Source organism: Hippopotamus amphibius, chromosome 6 (genome assembly GCF_030028045.1).
Source record: "Hippopotamus amphibius kiboko isolate mHipAmp2 chromosome 6, mHipAmp2.hap2, whole genome shotgun sequence".
Taxonomy (NCBI): Eukaryota; Metazoa; Chordata; class Mammalia; order Artiodactyla; family Hippopotamidae; genus Hippopotamus; species Hippopotamus amphibius.
The window spans coordinates 56839621-56856807 of record NC_080191.1 but is presented as its reverse complement, the minus strand read 5'-3'; the positions used below and the strand labels follow the sequence as shown (position 1 = coordinate 56856807).

Sequence of the window (17187 nt, the reverse complement as noted above, 5' to 3'; positions counted from 1 at the left end):
CCCTGCTGCCAGTGCCCCTGTCTCCTCAGTGAGCCACAGCTGCCCCTCATCTCTGCAGGCAACCCCCCAACACCAGCAGGTAGGTCTGGTTCAGTCTCCTATGGGGTCACTTCTCCTTCCCCCTGGGTCCTGGTAAGCACACTTCTTTGTGTGCCCTCCAAAAGTGGAGTCTCTGTTTCCCCCAGTCCTGTGGAGGTCCTGCAATCAAATATCACTGGCTTTCAAAGTCTGATTCTCTGGGGATTCCTCTTCCCATTGCTGGACTCCCAGGTTGGGAAGCCTGATGTGGGGCTCAGAACCCTCACTTTAGTGGATGGACTTCTGCAGTATAACTGTTCTCCAGCTTGTGAGTCACCCACCCAGCATGTATGGGATTGCTCCCCTCCTACCATGTCATTGCGGCTTCTCCTTTGTCTCTGGATGTGGCGTGTCTTTTTTGTTGAGTTTCAGTGTCTTTCTGTCGATGATTGTTCAGCATTTAGTTGTAATTCTGGTGCCCTTGCAAGAGGGAGTGAGCGCACGTCCTCCTACTCTGCCATCTTAATCCTATCTCTGTGCTACTTGGTTTTGCATCTAAAGATTTATTGGAACACAGCCACACTGATTATTTTACTACGTATTGTCCATGGCTGCTTTCACACTATGATGATAGAGTCAAGTGGCTGCAATAGAGATGGTACTGTCAGCAAAGCTGAAAATGTTATCTGGCCATTTAAGTGAAAGTTTTCCAAATCTTGATCTAGATCAATAAAACCCTTAATTCTAAACACAATCAATTGTGGACAAATTAAAAGCTGAAGGTATCACTGTTAAAAAAATTCCACAGGAAGCACGGCATCTGCATTAAAGGGTATCTTTATTAGTTTAACCAATGAATGTGTTATATGGCAATAAACTTTTCAGAGGTTTTGAGAGTACAAGGGTATTACCCACCAATGAATAATGTTCAATTGCATATTCTCCAATACTATATCAACTTGGTATATGACTAATTATTGAATGAATTCCTCCCAAAAATATTTTTTAAATGTTGCTACTGATAGTTTCTTATTCCACTAAACTCATCTCTTTCCTAATATCAGATCCATTACAATTTTTTGAAAACATAAACTAAACAGTAATCATTCCCAGTGTGGCATGTTTCTATATAAAATGCTAGACTGGCATCAGTTCTTAGAAATAGTTTCAAAATTAAGTTTAGAATCGGACATAATTCTAATAGCAGCTCCAAATGACATAGTCTTATTTTGAACTAAAAGTGTATTATATGTGTTACTTAGAAATATGTTACTCAGTGACAGGGCAAGAATAAAGATGCAGATATAGAGAATGGACTTGAGGACATGGGGTTGGGACAGGGCAAAGGGGAAGCTGGGATGAAGTGAGACGTATATACACTGATGTATACACACTACCAAATGTAAAATAGATAGCTAGTGGGAAGTTGCTACGTAACATAGGGAGATAAACTTGATGATGGGTGATGACTTAGAGGGCCAGGATAGGGAGGGTGGGAGGGAGTCATGGGAGGGAGGGGATATGGGGATATATGTATAAATACAGCTGATTCACTTTGGTGTACCTCAAAACCTGGCACAAGAGTGTAAAGCAATTCTATTCCAATAAAGAGCTTAAAAAAAAGAAATATGTTGCTCAATTTCTAAGTATTTGCATGTATTCTAGAAGTCTTTCTATTATTGGTTTCTAATTTAGTTCTCTTGTGTTCAGAAAATATATTTTCTAATGACTTCAATTATTTTAAATTTATTGGGGTTGCTTAAAATTTGGAATATGACCTATTTTTTAAATGTCCATTTGCACTTGAACAGAGTTGGTGTTCTCCTGTGTCTAAGTGGTGTTCTATAGATTTCAATTAGATCAAGTTGGTTGATAGTGTTATTAGTCATCTATCTCTTTTTTATTTTAAAGAGAACTTTCTTTCTTTCTTTCTTTCTTTCTTTCTTTCTTTCTTTCTTTCTTTCTTTCTTTCTTTCTTTCTTTCTTTTTCTTCCTTCCTTCCTTCCTTCCTTCCTTCCTTCCTTCCTTCCTTCCTTCCTTCCTTCCTTCCTTTCTTTCTTTTCTTTTCTTTCTTTCATTATTTTTTTGACTGTATTGGGTCTTCCTTGCTGTGTGTGGGGCTTTCTCTAGTTGCAGTGAGCAGTGGTGGGGGGCCTACTCTTCATTGTGGTGCATGGGCTTCTCATTGCAGTGGCTTCTCTTGTTGCAGAATGCGGGCTCTAGACCCACAGGCTTCAGTAGTTGCAGCACGCAGGCTCAGTAGTTGTGGTGCCAGGGCTTAGTTGCTTCATGGCATGTGGGATCTTCCCCAACCGGAATTGAGCTTGTGTCCCCTGCATTGGCAGGCAGATTCTTAACCACTGCACCACCAGGGAAGTCCCAGTCTTCTATCTTCTTAATGATTTTTGTCTACTTGTTCTATCTGTTACTGAGGGAGAAATGCTAATATTTTGAACTCTAATTTAGATTTGTCTATTTATCCTTCCAGTTATATCATTTTTTGCTTCACGTATTCTGGATATCTGTAATTAGGTGATTATACATTTAGGATTGTTATATTTCTTAAGCAATGACACATTTATCATTATTCAGTGTTTCTCTTTTATCCCTGGTACTATTTCTTATTTGGAATTCTAATTTGCCTGACATTAACATAATACCTCCAGGGTTCTTACAATTAATTTTTCCAGGTTATATTTTTTTTAAAATTTACTTTTCATTTATCTGTATCTTTAAATTTAAACTTTGGTTGTTGTAGATCTCATCCATAAAGTTAGGACTAGCTTTTTTTATTCCAATCAGATAATCACTGCTTTTTGCTTGTACTCTTTAGACCATTTACTTTTCATGTAACTTCATAGATATGTGTTCAAATCTATCATTTTGTATTTGTTTCTATTCATTCTATTAGTCTTTTCCTTTCTTCTTACCTTTGTTCATATTCTTTGGCTACTTTTTCTCATTCTATTTTATCTCCACACTTGGCTTTTTAGTTATACTACTATTTTAAAAATAATTTTTTGGACTTCCTTGGTGGCATGCAATGGTTAAGAGTCCACCTGCCAATGCAGGGAACAAGGGTTCGAGCCCTGGTCCAGGAAGATCCCACATGCCGTGGAGCAACTAAGCCCACGTGCCACAACTACTGAGCCTGCGCTCCAGAGCCCGAGAGTCACAACTATTGAACCCAATCACCACAATTACTGAAGCCCGTGCTCCTTAGAGCCCATGTGCCACAACTACTGAGGCTGCATGCTGCAGCTACTGAAGCCAGCATGCCTAGAGCCCATGTTCTGCAACAAGAGAAGCCACTGCACTGAGAAACCCACTCACCACAACGAAGAGCAGCCCCCACTCAACACACTAGAGAAAGCCCACACAAAGCAACAAAGGCCCAATGCAACCAATAAATAAATAAACAAATCAATCAATCAATCAATCAATCTTAAAAAAATCAAAAATAATTTTATTTGTTACCCCATAAATTACAATAAGAAGTTTGAAATGGATATTAAATGTCAGGTTGTCATTTTTAAATTTTTTTAACTTTAAAATATCATATTAGCATATTATGGCTTCCATAGATTGAGACAAAAATTATCCTATAATTCTTTCTTTTGCTTTTTTAAAATTTTTTATTGTGTTAAATTACTCATAAAAAAGTTACCATTTTAATCACTTTTAAATGTGAATAGTTGCAATTGTAATTTTCTTTTTGGATTGTCTATTGTTTCATGTATGGAAATGCAACTGATTCTTGTATCCTAAGTTTATTTCCTGCTACTGTGTTAATTTCTTTTTATTAGATCTGACTATTTTTGTGAAATCTTTAGTGTTCTCTGCATATAAGATCACAGTATCTGATAGAGTTTTAATTCTTCCTTTTCAGTTTGGAGGCCTTTTATTTCTTTTTCTTGACTAATTCTTCTGGTTTAGACCACATATCTGTCAGTCTTGTGAAATTAAAAGGAAATATTAGAGTAATGAAGCAGAAGCATGAACACCAAAGATTGCCCTCAAACTACCAGAACCTTAGAGGGAGGTTTGGAATAGATTTCCCCCTTACAGCTCTCAGAAAGAATTAATGCTGCTGACATCTTGATCTCCAATTTCTACCCTCTAGACTATGAGACAAAGTATTTTTATTAGTTTAATAAGCCATTCATTGTTGGTACTTTGTCTTCACTGATCCCATTATAGCCAGGTAGTGGATCCTGCTTCATAAAATATTTTAAGAGAGTTTATAATTTGTTTTATTATTTCATCTCATATTTAGACAACAGGTATAGATTTCTTTTCTAAATTTTGTTTTCATTTAGAAAAAAAAAGTTTTATCAATTCTCATCCAAACTAGAGAAGCCAATTTTATGAAGCAATAGGAATGGAAGTACCAGTATCCATTAAGAATTGTCAAACATTTAAAGACACAAAGACATAAATTGAGCCCATTAGGTCTTTTGAGAAACTTCATTTGTTGAAATTCTAAGTAATTTTGTGATTTTCTTTTGAATTTAGCAGAACAAGCTTTTAAATTTTTCTTTAGTTTTTTTTTTTTTTAATTGTAGCAATCACCTTTCTTTGGCCTTATTTAAAGGGTCCTGAAGAAGCACTAATTTGAAATCACTTTACCACTGAAGGCACTTACATAGCAATCAACCAAACTTGATCACTGCATGCTAGAAATTTGGTTTATTTTTATACAAAAGCTTTTCTTGATAGAAGAATCTGTATAAGTAGAAACACAAATCATGTAATCAGAGAAGATTCTACCAATGGTTAGAAAAACAACAAAAACATTTTAATCCTTGGTTGTCATATTGAAATGGAGCAAGACCCTATGGTCTTTCCCCTTCCCCCCATGTCCTCAGCCTGCCTTTTGTCTGTGGAAAAACTTTAGCCAAAGAATAAGTTTAATCTGAGAAGTGAGAAAATGCAGAAAAAAAGGAAAACAATCAAAGGAGACCAAATAATAATAGTTTAGTCATTAAGCAAAGTCAAGGACATTTAGTTCCTTCCTTCTCAAGGGCTGTAGATAATATTCTGAGCCATGTCCTGTGAGCTGTCTTATAGATACTGAAACCCCCACTAGGTGGAAGAAGTTAACTACATGATGAACAGGCTATAGCCATGGCATAGGCTGCCACAATTCCAAGAACTGGCCTCAAAGAAATGGAAAGAAACCAACCCTGGAACTGAAGATTAACTGTACCAAAAACAATCAAGATGGCACTGGTCAGACCATCGATGACCAATTTCAAGATGACTGTCAGAGCTGACTGTATTATTTCTTCATGTAGCCCCCTCCTTCTGCCTATAAAAGCTCTTGCCCCTGATTGTCAGGGGAGGGGGCGGGGAGTAGACCTTTGGACAGGCATCCACCTTCCCACCCAGTTGCCAGCATCTAAAATAAAGCAAACTTTCCATTCCACCAGACTGGCCTCTTTATTGGCTTTTGAGCGGCAAGCAGCCAGACTCCACCTTGGGTTACAATATATCAGGAAATATCAGAATTTTAAGACAAACACAAGTATACAAGTAAAGACTAATAGGGAAACAGATTCCAGATTTCTTGTCAGCTGCTTCTTGAGAGACCCAATTTTTGACATCTACCACATGTCAACTGTATGACTGAAAATCAGATTTCACCACTGTTGTCACCAGAAACAGACTTGATCATAAAACAGAGTTACTGAACAGAGTCAAAAAGTTCAGTCACCATACATGGGGGGCCAAGCAAAACTGAGCCAAGGTCGAAGCTTGTCCAGGTCCAGACAAGGTATGTCACCAAACTAGAAAGTGCTACTGGGTTTAATTGTGGACTATAACTTAATAGAACCTTTAAGAATGATTACCAAAGAAGACTCAGAAACAAGTGCACTTAGAAAAAAAATTTTCTTGCAAAGAATGCAAGGGAGTCAGATTTCAGAAGAAAATACTTATCAAATATAAAACACAACAAAGAATAATGTTAAATTAATAAGATTACTTAATGTACATTCATCTGCTCATGTTGGCAGATGGTACTTTTTTCAAATTATCATATATTTTAAAAAGATGGATGTCTTTAAATATGAGGATATCATGAATTAACGATGAAATTATCTCTGTTAGGAAGTCTAGTTGAAGGAAAATATTCAAATTTTATTATTGTAAGAACAAGAACCAATCAGGGTGACTCCCTTATTTTTAGTTTATCACGGAATAAATGTTTTTCTCTGACTGTGGTATGTGAAGTATAGAGTTGTACTAAAGGCAGGATCAAGTGTTAGATTTTACTTCTACACAACCTATTATCTCTGCTCCTTAAGGCAAATTTCTTACCTTCTTTGTTCTCTGGTTTTCTCATCTGTAAAAAGTGCACAGCAATAAAGTTATCTTTCTCAGTGAATTGATATAAAGATTAATGTAGTGTACAGGAGTGTCTGCAATATAGTAAGCAGTATAAAAATGCTGTCATTGTTATTATGTTGATGGAAATGGTTGAATGGAAAAGAAAAATTGATGATGCTGCAGAGAATATCTGCAGTGATGTCGTTAAGTAGATGAGGATAAGTACTTCAGGTGCCCAAGTGGAAACTCTGGGTTTGAACAGTGGGATAGATGGTTTGTACGTACAGGCATGATGCAAAGCTAAAGTGCACGGGTGCAACTTAGAGCACAGAGTATGGGAGCAGTGGTAGAGGCAGCATGGGGAAGTTTTCTCCAGACTGCTCAGAATTTCTCCACAGCAATTAGGAAATAATGCCATCATCTGGAAGTGAGAATGAGGAAGGGAGTATTGGAGGAGGAAAGGGGAGAAGGAGTGATATTTTCATCTCAGCAAGCAGTAAATTGCCAAAAACAAGGTAATAGGATTAGGAAGGCAGAATCTGAAATACCAGTGATTATGGCAGAGAATATTAACATAGTCTGAATATGTTTACCTTGTGTTTTTACAGGGTTTTAGATTCAGGATTCAATTCCACTTTATGTTATACTTAAATCCTATAAACAGCTTTGCATAAGTGGTTATTGCAAATTTTATTCTTTTTTTTGTGTGTAGCATTAAGTTAAAATAATGTTATTTATCCACTGGGATATTTTTACTATTGATACATTTTTAAAAATTAATAAAATTCTTGGTGGATAAAAGCACATTATTTTTTTTTCTAGTAAATCAGATTTTTATTTTTATTTTTTGAGATTTATTTTATTATTTATTTATTCATTTTATTTTTGGCTGCATTGGGTCTTCAGTGCTGTGCCCGGGCTTCCTCTAGTGGTGGTCAGCAGGGGCTGCTCTTTGTTGTGGTGTATGGGTTTCTCATTGCAGTGGTTTCTCTTGTTGCAGAGCATGGGCTCTAGGCACCCATGGGCTTCAGTAGTTGCGGCTCACAGGCTCAGTAGTTGTGGCTCGTGGGCTCAGTAGTTGTGCCACATGGGCTCAGTTTCTCTGAGACATGTGGGATTGAACCCATGTCCCCTGCATTGGCAGGTGGATTCCCAACCACTGCATCACCAGGGAAGCCCAGATTTTTATTTTATTTTATTTATTTTTTTACTTTATTTTTTTTTAATTTCATCAGCCAATATCTTTTTTTTTTTAAGCTCTTTATTGGAATATAGTTGCTTTACACTCTTGTACCAGTTTTTGAGGTACACCAAAGTCAATCAGCTGTATTTGTACACATATCCCCATATTCCCTCCCTCCTGCGACTCCCACCCACCCTCCCTGTCCCAGCCCTCTAAGGCATCACCCATCATCGAGTTGATCTCCCTTTGTTGTACAGCAACTTCCCACTAGCTATCTATTTTGCAGTTGGTAGTGTAAATATGTCTATGCTACTCTCTCACTTCGTCCCAGCTTCCCCTCACCCCCCGCCCCCCCAACCTCGTGTCCTCCAGTCCATTCTCTGCATCTGCATCTTTATTCTTGTCTTGTCACTGGGTTTATCAGTACCATTTTTTTTTTAAATTCCATATATATGAGTTAGCATACGGTATTTGTTTTTCTCTTTCTGGAAAAGCACATCATTTTATACATATACCTGCTTTATGGATATCTGTGAATTTAGTTTTAATGGTAAAATATAACAGAGAAATTTAGCAACAGTTAGGATCCACCTGAGCTTATAAAAAATGAAATCAGTTACACAGGCTCTGTAAGTACAGAGAATTTAAAGACTTGGACATAACCCATATTACCAAGACAGACAAGGAAAAGGAACTTAAGGGTGTATGCTAGAAGTTAATATAGCTATGAATTATGTAACTTCATCTGGAAAGGAGGAAAGCAAGAACTTAAGTAGGTGAGGTTCAGGGAAAATATGTTTGCACAATAGATTGTGCAAAAGGCTCAGTTATTTGTAATGGCATATTCTGGGAGTAAGTGGCTGAGCTAAGTTAGGGAACAATATTATGCAGTAAAAAATGCCAAGGATCTGGGAGCTCTATATGTTGGACAGGCTCTCCACGTATATGTGGAAAGGCCACTATCTTTATTTCAAGGTAATAACATTCAGGTACTGGTGGAATCACTTCATATGCATCCCTAATCTTTGAAAATGTGGTTCATTTTTTTTTTTAAACTATCAGCTCTCACCATGTCAGTCTTTTTAAAAGAAACATTTATAGTGAGGTAGCCTTTTCACACTTAAGATAGTTGCACAGTGTAGAGATACAATTTTTGATGGAATGAAGATTATAGGTTGGAAAGGAGACCTGGATATTTCCCTCTTCACACTCAAGTGGCTCATTCTCAGCTTACTCTGTATCTGGAAGAGAAAATCAGGTGTCATGTTGCCTCTGAGAACAGCAATTCATTAATTTATCCTTTCTAAAACATACATTTTGAAAAGTTTGATGTTTTTAGAGATAAAAATTTGAAACTGCCATTTACGGTAGAGTGGTGTTCTAAAGCATATGAATATATTAGGAAAGTTACTGGTAAATCTCATTTGGCTTTAATTTAAAATATTAAAAATACATGGAAGCTTCCTTTCATCTAGGAATGAGCCAATAAATTCCTCTTTTCTTGTATGAAAGAGTATTTAGCCAATCACTGATTTTCTAGCTTACAAAATAAAAGATTTGTAAAGCTCTTCTGAAATTGACTAGTGAAAAGAAATATTGTATATTCTTACAAGCAAATATTTTACCTATCTGTAGTGGTATTCCTAACTCTATTTTTGAGAAAGGCCCACACTCGCATTAGACGGCGTGCTTTCACGTTCGAGAGCTTATTCTCTGAAGCATAACCCAAAATATAAAGCACTACCGCCTGCAGCATTATTGGTACAGTCTAGACATTTTGTTTATGTTTTCACAGTGGATTAGATTCATGCCCAGTTTCCATTTGGTGTTGGAAATAATCCTGTCAGCAGCTTTGAGGAAGTGACCATGGTGAATTTTTATTCTTTGTTTTCTTGTCTATATATAATTAAAAGCAAATATAATAGCTATTTATCTACTGGGGTATGTTTATCCACTGATATTCTAACTGCAGATTTAAACTCTCCACAACTAATCCTATCTGGCAAGAAACACAGTACTTTCCAAATGTACCTGCCTTATTAATATGCTCTAATTTTGTGTCAGTGTTGAAATGAAAGGTGGAGGAAGTATTAGTTGGCATAATTATGAGTTCACTTAGGTCTTTGTAAACAGGATCAGTTTAGTAGAAGACTATAACTTCATTATGAATAAAATCATAATATAATCAAATTTAAAATTTAACTTGAGCTATTTGTAAGTCATCAAACTCTTCATGTAAAATTACTGTGTTACAGATGTTATTTTACTTTAATAATCCTGAAGTAAATTGAGTCATGATTTCAGAATTAAGTAATTGACTTTATTAGGAAAGCATTTTCTGCATCTTTGAGTTTAAAATGAAGTCCATTATCTTAACAAAGAGGCAAAATTAATTATTATCTGCATCCTGATATCATGATGGACTTGATCTTTTGGGTAGGAATTATTCTTGTTTTATTAAAAAGAAGTAGAGAGAAGGGGCACCCGGTGGCGACAGAGGACCTGACAAAATTGAGGACCAGAGAGGGAATGTGACCTCTCTAAAGTCACAGGTGGACAAGAACCTAAGTCTATAACTGAAGAGGACCAGAGATCTTTCTATTACACTCTTGGGAAACAGACCCTAAGACCTTTGCAGATTATCTTCTGGGGAAAAAATGCCTAAAGTCAAAAGAAGCTGGAAAGCTCCCCTAGATGGCTGGGAGTTGATTGAGCCAACGTTGGATGAATTAGATCAAAAGATGAAAGAAGCTGAAACAGAACCTCACGAGGGAAAGAGGAAAGTGGAATCTCTGTGACCCATCTTCAGGATCCATCACCAGAAAACCCGCTATATCTTTGACCTCTTCTGCAAGCGGAAAGCCATAAGCAGAGAACTGTATGAATATTGTATTAAAGAAGGCTATGCAGATAAAAACCTGATCTCAAAACGGAAAAAGCGGGGATATGAGAACCTATGCTGCCTGCAATGCATTCAGACACGGGACACCAATTTTGGGACGAACTGCATTTGCCGGGTCCCCAAAAGCAAGCTGGAAGTGGGCCGGATCATCGAGTGCACACGCTGCGGCTGCCGGGGCTGCTCTGGCTGAGACCGGAGGGCCCCAACCCCTCTCCGCCCTGGACCCTGGACTGCGCAGGTTTCTCCCTGTCAACGCCACCCTTTCCTGGGAGCAGCTCTTCCTCAAAGCGGCCTCCCAGGCCCGAGTAGGAACATGGTCTCTACGTGTGAAGGCTTTGGTGTTTGTCAGCTGTGATTTGTAGAAATAAAACTCGTACTCTTAAAAAAAAAAGTAGCAAAATTTAATTGTTAAATGGCATTACTAATACTTCTAAATATATGGAGTATTTGATAAAATTTTCAACTGGACTAATGAAACCATCACTCTCATTATTGCCACTCACTCTTTCTCCTGTCTATAAATCAGTACGGATATACAGAGTGAAAGTAGATGCTCCCCTTCTTTCCCTGAGATGTATGATTTGTGTAAGTATGCTCTTTTCACAAATAAATATGACAGTTTGCTTTCTGAGTACTATGAAGTACTATGGAGTAAATTTGGATACAACTAGGACAAAAGCCCAGAAACAAAAAAAGTTTTATCTCACCATTGTCCTATCTACACAATGACTTCTTTACCTATACCCACTGTAAGGATTCTCTTTTTTGTGATCTATTCCTTCTTTTTAGTCTTTAGCTTCCTTCTTTTATATGAAGTCTAGATTAGCTAACACGTGTTCACTTTTTCAGATAAAGGGCCAACATTCTCAGCAGTTCCTTGAGCTTTACATGAGGGTCTATTTCATAGCTTCTTATAACATTCTTTGGACTGTGAACAGAAAACCACATTTTTTTCAAGGTCTTCTGGAGTCTTCAAAATAATCTGCAAAGGTATGTCCCTCTCTCTTCTTGTGAGAGCTTTGACAAAATTTCTCTTCTATCTCTTTTAAAAATGGACATTCACATATCCCTAGGCACAATCAAATTTGTGAACTCAAACATGCTTAGTTGTAACTTCTTAATGGAATTTATGAAATTTGTTTAATTATTATATTGGTAAATCACTATTTGCAACAGGTTGATAATCAATAAGGACTGGGAAATAAGTAACTTGTTTCTTATTTTCTCTTTTTGAGCATCGTTAAGAAAGAAATTTTTAATCCATATTACACTTTTAAATTGTGGCAGATACAAAATGTCAGCATATAATACATAATAGGTTTCAAAAAGTTGCATGTTGCTATAGGAGGAAAGAATTTTATCTGATAAAATAAATTCCTATGTTGAAGTATTAATCCCCAGTACCTCATAATGTAACCATGTTTGGAGATAAATTCTTTAAAGATGTAATAAATTGAAAGGGAGATCTTCAGAGTAGTCACTAATCTAATATAACCAGTGTCCTTATAAGAAGAGGACATTTGGACATAGACATATGGAAGAACCATTTGAAAACAGAATGAGAAGATGGCCAAGGAAAAAGCCAAGGAAAGAGTCTGCAGAGGAAACCAACCTTGCTGACACCTTAAATTCAGACTTCCAGCCTCCCCAACTATAAGAAAATAAATTTTGTTGTTTAAGCTGTGGAGTCTGTGGTACTTTGTTATGGAAGTCCCAGCAAACTGATGCAACTGGAGATGAAGGCTACAGAAATATAGGCCTTATCTTAGGTAATATTGTGAAAAAAAGACATGAGAGTACAGATTTGACTGACATTTAGAAGTAGAATCTTCAGGACAAAGAAGTTGCCCACTCTCCAGGTGGATGGTGAGTGCATTTGCAGGGAACATAGGTAATGGAATGAGTAGAGACTGGGTAGTGGAGAAATTCTGAGTTTGATTTTGAGCATGTTGAATTTGAGATGCTTGTCAGCAAATAGATATAGGCATCAAGACTCAGTTATATACTATATACATATATATATGAAACTGAGGCCATATATAGAAAGAAAAGGAGAGTCAAATACCTCATTTTTCGTGGAATAAACTTGAATATATTTATATGCCAAAGGAAAAAAACAGTAGAAACAGAAAAGCTGAAAATAAAGGAGTGAGACAAACTTAATGAAGTGTTGTATCTGAAGAAGTGGGAGAACATGGATTTCAGAGCAGAGGTGAAGGACTGGCCTTATATGTGAGGGAGAACATCTGTCTCTTTAAGGTTAGTGGAAAGAGGTAAGAATTGGGGAAAATTCAGTAACTTATGTTCATGCAGAATCAGTAGGAAGTATAGGGAATTTCTGCTATGCAGTTATTCTTTTCTGGTAGAAATAGAAAATGAGTTTATTTTCTAAAGGGAGTACTTGGAGAAGGCTGGATTGGATTAGGAGCCTTGAAGAGAGCAACAAAAATTTACTGTATGTAGAATTTTTGGCTGATAGGCTATCTCTATGAACACTTTGAATATGTCATCACTTGGTCTTCTGGCCTCCATGGTTTCTGATGAGAAGTCAGCTGTTAATCTTATCAAGGATCCCTTACATGTGATGGGTTGCTTCTCTCTTGGTCTTTCTAGGATCTCCCTTTCTCTGTCTTTTGAAAATTTGGTCATATGTGTCTAGCTGTGGATCTCTTCGAATTTACCCCATTTTGAGTTTGTTCAGCTTCTTGTATGTGTAGATTAATGTTTTTCATAAATTGGTGAAATTTTTAAACATTATTTACAAATATTCTTTCTGCCCCTTTCTTTGTCTCCTCTCCTTCTGGTACTGCCATTATGAGTATGTTGATATATGTGATGGTGCCCCACAGGTTTTTAAGGGCCCTTCTGTTCATTTTTTCCTATTCTTTCTCTTTCTATTCATCAGATTGGATAATCGCATTTGATTTATCTTCAATTCCACTGATTCTTTCTTCTTCCAGTTCTATTTGTTACTGATATTCGATGATATCAATAAAATATTGTTGTCATACTGATCTTGTTCTTACACATTAATTCTTTAGACATGATTTTCTTTAGTTCTTTGGACATATTTATAATATTTATTTATGCTAGCAGATTGAAAATCTTCTTCTAGTAGGCTGATAATCTATCTTATCTAGCTTCCTCAGGAACAATTTCTATTGACTGCCTTTTTTCCCCTGTGTCTGCAACATGTCCTGTTTCTTTGTGTGCCTGTATGTTTTTGTTGAAAACTGGACTTTTAAAATAACATAATATGCCAGCTCTGAAAATCAGAACACTCTCCTCTCCAGCCCTTCATCCTCCAATCAGGGCTTGTTGTTCCTGCTGTTTGTTGCTGGTACTACTATCTCTTTGTTTTGTGACTTTTATGGGCTCATTCTTTAAAATCTGCAATCTTTTCTGTGTGCAGTTACTGAAGTCTTTATTCAGTTAATTTAGTAGCCTGAGGGATTCAGTTATTTTTCTTGAATAGATTCTCCTAGAGTTTTTTGCAATATTTTGGTAAATTTTCAGAGTCCAAAAAAGTTAACTTTTGCAATTTTATTCTATTGCTTTTATGAAGGGAAAGATTTTCATGTGAATGCCAGCTTATGAATTAAATTGTCTCATCAAAGATTTTATTTTTGCTTTCTGCTCAACACCAAGGCGAAGACAGGCCATGTGTGTGTGTGTGTGTGTGTGTGTGTGTAGATTTTCCTTATTTTTTTATATTCACCTTTAAAATAGGGCTGTAACTCTTATGAGATCCACATTTATGCAGGTGTATTCTTTTATCTGCACTTCCATGAAGGGGCACTAGCCTTTATCATGTGCTCTATTTGTTCCTCAGAACAAGAAAAAATGCAAATTCAATATACAATAATTTGGCTCCTCAGGAAAAGTTATCTTCAACACTTGCTTTCTCCCTGAAAATTCCATCTCTTTGGTTCTTGATCTTTGTGGATTCTTCAAATTCTTCTCATTTATGTGATCACCTAATTATTTACAATGCACTTTATCCGGTTTCAGAGTTGATTTGTTTAGAGTTGTTCAAAGTTTCTCTCACACTAAATTATCAAAAATATCTCAGAAGTTTGTTTTTAGTGAAAATTTTTCCCTAAGATATCTCTTGTTTCAATTCTCAGTAGTAATAAAACTCTAAAATCAAAGCCCCTAAAATAATTTTGTGGTGAGATTTCTTTTTCACTCTGAAGAGTATTCATGTCTATGCTACCATTTCAGAAATATCAAGAGTTCTATATTTTATTTATTTATTTACTCTAATCCTGATAAAGAAAACAGTTAAGTAAGAAAAGGAGTTGTCCTTGACTTGATCTGCTGGAGAGTGATACAAAGACTAGTGTAAAACAATCTTGCTCAGAGATTAAAGTGTTTATATATATATACATGCTCTTCTAATATTGTATGTATTATATTACATATATATAGTGTGCTCTCCTCAAATAGAGTTATCTTTGTCTTGCGAGCAAAAAATAGTATATATTTAGATATTGGTCTACACCAGGGGTATAATATTCATTACACATATTTTGCTACTTTTGCTTCTCACATACACTGCAGTTATGAATAACCAACCATGGCAATTTACACTCTAAATTCAGACATGACCTTATAAGCCTTCTTAACATGGTATACTGGGAAGTCCCTGGCTATTGATCATAGCTGGTATGACATGTGAAATTTACCTGCCATTTATGATTAATGACTACTATATTAGTATTTAGATTTTAAAATCCTAAAGAGAAATAACCAACTCTGCAAAGGTGCCTAAAAACAAAGGCATCTCAAATTGTTAAAACCAGAACTATTTTATAAACATAGTTGTATCCCTATTTATTTATCATAAATATTTAAACAATTATATGATATAATCTAGTTTTTTTAATCAAGTATAAAAAAAGTCTTGATTCAAGTTCCTGAAGAATGCACTCTGAATTATAAGTGTTGTAACGCCTTACCAGTCAAGGTTAAATGCACATTGCTTTTGTGTCCTGGAAAAACACAAGTTGGCATGGAGTTGAGTCTGAAATGAGAGAATCGGTATTATAGCAGGCACCTGAGATAGAATCTGAAGATTTAATTTGAAGATGCTGTAAACTTTGCAAAGAAGGTACTAAATATAGAGTTGTAAAGGTAAGTGTGGGTCAGGATTTAGGAAAATAGCCAAGGTAAGAGGAGATTAGAACTTCCTGAACTGTCTCTCTAAGATAATTGAACTTACCTAAGTGATATATTTCTTAATTAGGACATGCTTTTAAAAAACCATAAAACATTTTGTTAGCTTTTGCATTATAGAACATTATCCTAGGCAATATTTAGAATATATCTTATATCTTATCTTTATTGTGTAGTATTTATAATTTATCTTATCTTTATTGTGTAAAAGCTTTTTGACCATACAAAATATCATTTTCGGTTTAGAAGTTTTTATCCAAATATTTCTGCTATATGAAAAACAAATGTTTCATGTTTCATCATATTGGTGGATATACTTAATAGAAAGATTTTTTGAGTGCTTCATTACTATTCCTTTCATATGTAATTAATCAAAATTATTTTCAATTTTAGCTGGAGAAAGTATTTTTTATATGCAGGTTCAGTTTATCAAGGTACTACATGACACTACCATATAATGCATAATCTATTAAAATTAGTTATCTCTCTAGTTGCTTGCAGTTCCTGATTGTGATCATTTATTTCAGGATCAAATAGTTACCATTGAATTAAAGTATTAGATCTTAGAGGTCAAAGCCAAATAATGTTCAATAATAGATAAATCTCTGAGTACTTCCTATGAAACAGCATTGTGATAGACTCTCTTGAAGTAATTGTGAGTAAAAGAGATATTGTCCCTGCACTCACAGAGTGAAGGATACAGAAAATAAAACAGATAATTACAATAAAGGGAAATGTCAAATAAAAACAAATCTGAACTCAGGTAAGGAGAGCCTTTATTCAAAAGAAATATTGCAATAACAGGAGGGGACACTGTAATAGGGGTAGGGGAATTATTACAATAGGGAGGGGCTTCTGGCCATGAGAGCTGAAATCATCTCAGAGGGCAGGCAGAAAAGGGCTTATTGGGAGGAGTAAGCATGGTGAGAAGGAGCCAGGTGGGGGGAAATGGAATGAGGTGCCATGATTACAAAGTGGATGTTTTTCCCTAGGGTCAGGGATTCATGTTGATGGGGGCCCTTGAAGAAGGACTATTCTGGGTTCTAATGCTCCAGGGTGGGCCAAGGTGTAGGGACTTGGGGGAAGGAGAGAAGTCTGATTAAAGTTTGGTCAAGTTAGTGGACATTTTATTTTGCTTGCTCAGTGTAGACAAATGGTTGAGCTCATCATTTATGGCACAAAGAATGGGAGTCTGGAGGGACTGCCTGGCCTTGTCCTAGGTAAACAAGCAGGGCTATCCATGAGTTTTTACTAAGTCATAAAGGGAAGGACAGTTCTTTGTTCTAAGTCATTTTCCAGAACACGAAGGGTGGGAAAATTATTGTAACCATGTTTTCCAGAAATACAAGGCTCAGGTAAAATTGTACAGATCACCCTACATTGTGCGTGAGGAAATTTATGATGGCATATTTGCAGTGTATTAGGGGAACACAAAAATGGATTATGGTAGAAGTGAATCTGAGCTTTGATTTTAAGAATTAGTGGAGTTAAAAAGGCAGAGATATTAGTGAATTAAAGGGCCAGAAAACTATCATTTACAGTCAGAGTAGATGAGTTTGTAAATTGTATGCTTGAA

At 36.1% G+C, this 17187-nt stretch overlaps 1 pseudogene; it reads left to right on the top strand.

The window, feature by feature from the left end:
- Window positions 1–10188: 10188 nt before the first annotated feature.
- Window positions 10189–10623, top strand: LOC130855045 (protein BUD31 homolog; annotated as a pseudogene).
- The last annotated feature ends 6564 nt before the right edge of the window (window positions 10624–17187 follow it).